At 44.1% G+C, this 6,000-nt stretch overlaps 1 non-coding gene across 1 annotated transcript; it reads right to left on the bottom strand.

Annotated features, from left to right (window-relative positions):
• Positions 1 to 3,135: 3,135 nt before the first annotated feature.
• Positions 3,136 to 3,300, bottom strand: LOC148668409 (U1 spliceosomal RNA). The gene has a single exon (XR_015937979.1). It is a non-coding gene; the product is annotated as a U1 spliceosomal RNA (small nuclear RNA).
• Positions 3,301 to 6,000: the final 2,700 nt, after the last annotated feature.

Below are 6,000 nucleotides of genomic sequence, written 5' to 3' on the forward strand. Positions count from 1 at the left end.
AATTATTGATCACTTATGTATCGACAACCAATTTATTCAGCTGAAGGACCATAGAATAATCGATTAACTTCACTGATTGGTGAGTACTGATTCTTTTCTTGACCCTGTTTAAATATCTAGAAAACAGTCAATAAAGACTGTATCGATCAATTACCATAGTGCGTTTAGTGTTAATAATGTTCAATCCGAAATTAAACAATGATTATTCATATTATTATTTAGGTAACTCTATCCTAGAGCTAGAAAATTATATTCCAAGTTGATAAATGTATGTAAGTAACAGTTTAAATACATTTTTCCAGTGTTTATAAATCATAAGTATGGTACCACGGCAACAGCCGGCACGTCACTGTATGTGTCTAGGTGTCTCGCATTCGTCACAGAGAGTGTATGTGACGTCACGGGCAGCAACTAATACTACTACTAGTGTATTCATTTTAACATTAGTGAGAGTACAACTGGTAGTTTTAATGGTAGTGTTCATAACAAAGTGTGAGTATTAATAACAAAGCGCTTGTTTGTTAATCGCGTCTCCACTCGTCCTTTGTTCTGAAAAGAACCTGTAAATGCTACAATATTCTTTACTCAGCAGCTTATTAAAAACAGCTCCTGTGATGTTCAAACCGATTTTTTACACAGAACACTGACACAGCTTTGCGTTCTGAATCTCTTTTTCTCGTGCGTTTATTTAATGTGGCACAATGCACTGGGATAAGGGTATTCTGTTCACAAACCAATAGCATTTAAACCACAGCCCAGGTTCGATCTGTCTCCCAGAATCACCAGGGCGCACACACACACACACAACCGTGCCGTTGAAGTGCTCTGCTTCATTTCTAAGGGCAACTCAACATTCACTCCTACCCCGAGTGCAGAAAAGACAGCGTCCGCAGCAACAACAGCTCAGGTCTCTGCACAGGAGCTAAGCTGCCCCCATCTCCTCTGCTCTGCGGTTCCTGCGGAGTGGATTCCTGCCTGGAGCCGTGTTTGCAGGCGGCGGCTCCCCGCGCCCTGTCTGTGCGTCGTGTCCAAGAGCTCCTGGGAGGAAGAGAGAGCCCTCACACTCGGGGGCTTTTCCACGGTCTGTGTGAGGAGGGGCGGGTGTGTCCAGTAGCTTATCGAGCGGAAGCCTGGGGCAGCGGAGAGCTGTGATCGTGCAGACCTTGAGGTGTCACCTCTTTGTCTGCTTTCCCGCCCCCCCTCCGCCCAAGCTCTGCTCCAAAGTAGCCCGGCAACCCCTCACACCTGCACGTGTCACAACCTAAGGTGTGGTCATGAGACACCCATGGGGTGTCGTTCTGTTCTTGCTAATTGTTTCCTGCCCGTCGCAGGCAGGAGTTCATGCGAGGAAGATGCGCTGGACAGAGCTCAGAGGGCGCACCTGGGTGGCTTTCCTTCAGAGTGACGTTCCTGCAACACTCTCCCGCTACTCTTGGTGCGCTCATGCCGCAACACAGGAAGGCTGGAGCAGGTGGCTGTGGGCTCTGCGCACCGCCAAAATAGCTCAGTTGGGAGAGCGTTAGACTGAAGATCTAAAGGTCCCTGGTTTGATCCCGGGTTTTGGTATTTTGTTTCATCGCGCCCTTTGTTCCTCTCTCCAGCGCACCCTGCCTAAAGTGACGCGTCCCTTTCTCAGCCCGAAATGCAAGCAAGACACCAGCAGCGGTCCCTGCAGGTTTCCATAGTGTAGCGGCTATCACGTTCGCCTAACACGCAAAAGGTCCCTGGTTCGAGACCGGGTGGAAGCAGACTCGTTTTGCACGCTCCTGTACTTCACAGAGGTCTTGAACGACCGGTCATTTGTTCCCAATGTATTTCCGGTGCCTTCGTGCACTCTTGTACCAAACGCACGTTCCTTCTGTACGTGGAGCCGATCATTTGCAATTGGGCTGTGCCGACAGACCAGGACGAGCTCTGTCGGCTCAAAAGCAGCGCAGGACCTGCAAGAACAACAGAAAGATTAGCATCCAGCGGGGGCCTCTTAGTGAGCCCAAGATCTCATCAAGAATCGGCTCCAGCAACAGGGCTGGGCGCATTGTTCCATTCTCCGACCACTCTCGGTGTAAACAAGTCCCTCCTGGTCTCTGCTTGAAATGCACTTTCCTGCGTTTGCTTTGGTGTAACTGGCTTCCCCTGCATGGGCGAATGTGAAGAAGATCCTTAGTAAGTCATTGAAGAAAACCAAGAAGAGGTCGGAGTGGCCTATGTCGTTCATCAACGATCCAGTCAGGCAGTACTCCTCCTATTCTGCCAGTATGTGGATTCGAACCGGGGTTGTTGCGGCCACAACACAAATTCTGAGCACTATACGATCACAGCGAGTTACCGAGACATACACAGCCAGTAGGAAAGGATTTACTCTCTTTGTGTGACACTAGTCGGAAAAGTCCTGACGCTGCATTTCAACTGAGCCCTAGTATACATCAACCCTTCGACACTCTGAGTGCCAACTCTCTTGTGTGTTTTCTCCATCAAGCAGGTCATGAAGGCAGCAATTACAGTTTGCTTACATGACGCACGCACAACATGGCTGTATGCTCCCATATGGTCTAGCGGTTACGATACCTGATCTTCACCCAGGTGGCCTGGTTTCAGCTCCTTGTATGAGAACGTGTCAGTTTTGCCTCCTGCTTTCCAAAGATCAGCACCATGTTTTATGCCTCCCCCGAATATCGAAGCTGCCTCTAAATCTGCAAATGAAGATGAGTCAATAAACCACTTGTTTTTCGTATAACTATACATATATTCATTTAATACTGATTTCATTCATTGAGCACGGATACAATAGAGGTACAGCTATTCACTGTTTGACATGTCTGCACTGGTACAGAACCTAGCAATCAGAAAACGGGTGAAACTGTCTTGAGAATTAGCATACAGTACCGAGGCCCCCATGACCAAATAAAGGCTAACCTCGATAATCAGCCTAAATAATGCAGACAACAGCAAAACGACTGACTTTGAAAAGGGAATGAATGTCCGGAAGGAGTAGTGTAACCAGCTTGAAATGCTTCTCCGGACCTCTAACTAAAAGAAACCGGGAACCAGCAGTGGCATCGACTCCTTTCGAACTGGGATCCTATCGCAGCTCATGGTGTCCTAACTCTCCCGTATCTGATATTTGACCAAGCACATCAGGAGAGAGCGCGAACGCAGTCCCCCACTACCAGAAATTATGCAGTCGAGATTCCCACATTTGGGGAATTCGCAGGGGTCAGCACAGCCGGAGTGCAATGGCCGAGCCTCGCCCTGGGTGAATCGATTTTTTAAGAACTTTATTTTCTTTTCACAAAAAAATACAGGACATCACAAATTAGAAAGCTTTACATTAATATACATACTTAAAACAGTATATATAATCCCATCTCATTACATTTTGACACGGTACCAGTTATATAGCAACAATTTATTTTTTTCTGGTGCAAATCACATTCTTTACTTAAACATGATAATGTTTTTCACAGTTTCTTGAGATATTGACCTATGCTCTCAATTTCCCACAGATTTTCTGCTTCCTCCCTCCCTTCTCTCCACAGATCTCTGAGGTAATAGTTCTCTCGGGTGATGAACAGGGCCAGGCTACCTGCTGCCTTGACTGGGACCTCGATGCCTTTGAACAGCCCCATGTTCCTCACTCTCCACAGGGCGTCTTTCCCACTGTTCACCACGGCCCAGATCCTGTCAAACATGTCAGGAGGAAGTTTGACAGGAGAGATGCCGTTGTAGCGGCAATGCTTGTTAATAAGACAGAATTAGGCCGTGGTATTCTGTCCTAAATGAGGCCCCATCTCACCCTCCATCTTTGTGGTGCAGCCACAGAGAAAGTATTCATGCAGGTTGATTTAAGATGTTTTCTTTTGATAATGGACAGCTCCCAGATGGGGATGCACTTAGCTTAGCCTGGCTATCATGATCAATGGTCATCCATTGGTGCCTATCTGTCTAGGGAGTGCCGAATGGACATCTGGACTGCATTCCTAAGTGTCAAGAGTAAGTGACTCATATCTCACCTTGACCAACCAATCAGGGACTGGCAGGGCGTGGTAATACCACGTGGGTCTCTAATGCCCGCCAAACTCTCAACCAATCAGCACACATCTATGTCTTGGTCAAAAAGGGAGCGCAAGCTCAGATCGGGGCTCTCCTTGGCCATTTTCGCGCATCCTCAGAGACAATCACGTGACAACTGCTGTTGTCTGCAAAGGGACTTGGACTTTGTTCTAAGCGCGAGGCCGAGGATCCCATACGTACTCAGAATTCTACCAACGTGAATGATCCGCTTGATCAACGGCAGCCTACAGTTGGACCCTCATCGACAACCTGAATAGCTTATTCAGAAGCAGCGCTGGACCAGGAACGAACCAGCTTCTTCCCAGGCAAAAGAGTGACTTGGTGTTCGTGCCGGGAGATTCCAAATCCATACACAGTGGATAAGTAAACCCCATGTTCTACATTGTGTCTCGAGAATTCAATTGTACCTCAACACAAGTTGTTATCAATTTAATTCATGAGTAATGTATTTACTTCCGAGTTTAGAGTAACAGTGGGTAATAACACTGATTAGCGATTTGGTAACCGAACGATATATATTGACATATATTCTCTGTTGTGTATCTCTTTGTGTTGGCATCTCTTCGAGATTATATACCTTGTATATTGATAACCCTCACAGTAAGGTCTGCCGCTCGTATCCAGGCAGACTAGTATATGTTTGGTGCACAATTTATATGAATAAATGTATCTCGTGTATTGAACCCGTGTGTGTGCGTTGTTAGTTGTTCTGACGATTGATTTTCTAAAAGCCACAACGAACAACCTCGTGATTACTGCTACAATTAATAATTGTCTCAGTAAACCCATCAAACCTCTACAACCACGATACACCACCATAAACTATATTAATTTAGGAACATAAACATATAGTGTAAACTGTATATGGCTGGTATTGGTAGTTTAAAGAAAAAATACACACCAGTATTCCACTTTCTTCCTAAACATTTTAAGCATCAAAGTCTTACATGTAGTAAGATTTTACCAGGTTTCGGAAACGTTTTTACATGCTCCTTCTGACCATCTTAACTTTATATACTTTGTGAAAAGTCATAAGATATTCACATTTTCTGTGAATGTGCTCGTTATCGGAGTAAACAAAAGCATACTTTTAGAATTTGATTAATAGGGAATATAATATGGAATCACGTACCTAAAGAAATTAATAACGATATAATTATTTTTATGTACTGTAGCTCAAATAGTAGTATAATACACTTTCTATGGATACATGTGCTTCTACGCAATGCAGAAGCACATCCACAAGTAACATTACCTAGCTAAGAGAGGACATTGGCTAGCCATTATGATAAATACAGTGGAAAAAAGCAATTGGGAAAATAAGACCTGCTGATCTGTTATACATACCAGGAAGAGAACAGAATATGATTTTTTTCTGTTCGAAACGTGTGTTGTCTTTATGAAATTCATGTATTTTAAACGTTTAATTAAGAAGAAAAAAACTTACAGAAAGATACTAAGCTGATCACGAGATAGAAAGATCACCCGTTTTTCGCGCATAAAAAGTGGCTATTAACTGGGTAAACTGTTATTAACTGGAGTCAACTGGGTGAAAACACATAATATGAACATGAAACAAAACAAAAAATAAAAATAAGATACAATCTACAGACATTAAAACCGGTGTCATGGAAATATAACTATCAAGGAAGCCACAAGAGAGAGTTCTCACCTGAGTAAGGTCTTTATTTCAATATTGGGAGCAACCAGAGACTCAATTTGTTACAAGCAGTACAGGGTTTTCATAAGACGTTGCGCTGTAAAAAAGCTCAGCGCTTTGTCCATTCTAAAACTTCCACTTTCCCTAAGAGAAAACAGATTACATCAAAAAGCGAAAGAAGAAGCACTAGATATGTTATTCAAAGCTTATCAGTTACTTTCAGCTAAATCTAACGACCCAGACAGCATATATTGTTTTGGTACATTGTC

This window comes from Lepisosteus platostomus, chromosome 5 (assembly GCF_059453375.1).
Source record: "Lepisosteus platostomus isolate fLepPlt1 chromosome 5, fLepPlt1.hap1, whole genome shotgun sequence".
Taxonomy (NCBI): domain Eukaryota; kingdom Metazoa; phylum Chordata; class Actinopteri; order Semionotiformes; family Lepisosteidae; genus Lepisosteus; species Lepisosteus platostomus.